This window comes from Camelina sativa, unplaced genomic scaffold (genome assembly GCF_000633955.1).
Source record: "Camelina sativa cultivar DH55 unplaced genomic scaffold, Cs unpScaffold12062, whole genome shotgun sequence".
In the NCBI taxonomy this organism is placed as follows: Eukaryota; Viridiplantae; Streptophyta; class Magnoliopsida; order Brassicales; family Brassicaceae; genus Camelina; species Camelina sativa.
In genome coordinates, this window is record NW_010933104.1 from 1 (window position 1) to 360 (window position 360).

Genomic DNA, 360 nt, shown 5'->3' on the forward strand with positions numbered 1-360 from the left:
TATGTGCTTCTGTATTTCCTAAGAGGAAGGTGTGTGTTGGCTTTTTGACTTGCAAGAAACTAGCTAACATTGTGTTTTTGCAGGGTATTGTTATTCCTTCTTTTCAGAGACTTACTTGATTGTTTCTTGTGTTCCTATTTTCATGAACCTCCTTTTTTAGTCTTCCATGGCAGGGTCTTAAGGCTGTTGATAAGAAGCAAAAGTATGATAAAATCTGTGAGAAGAAGATATCAACCCCTATTGAGGTCTGTTTCCCTGTGTGATGAGTTTTTGTTTTTGGTTACTCCTCGTTCTATTTAATAATCCATATCCTATCCGTTGCAGGTTTTATGCAAAGGTCACCCTGTGGAGTTTGCTTCA

General features: G+C 37.8%; 1 long non-coding RNA gene across 1 annotated transcript; it reads left to right on the forward strand.

Annotated features, from left to right (window-relative positions):
- On the forward strand, window positions 1-360 carry LOC104775315. Its single transcript, XR_765833.1, has 3 exons — window positions 1-29; window positions 161-245; window positions 325-360. It is a non-coding gene; the product is annotated as an uncharacterized LOC104775315 (long non-coding RNA).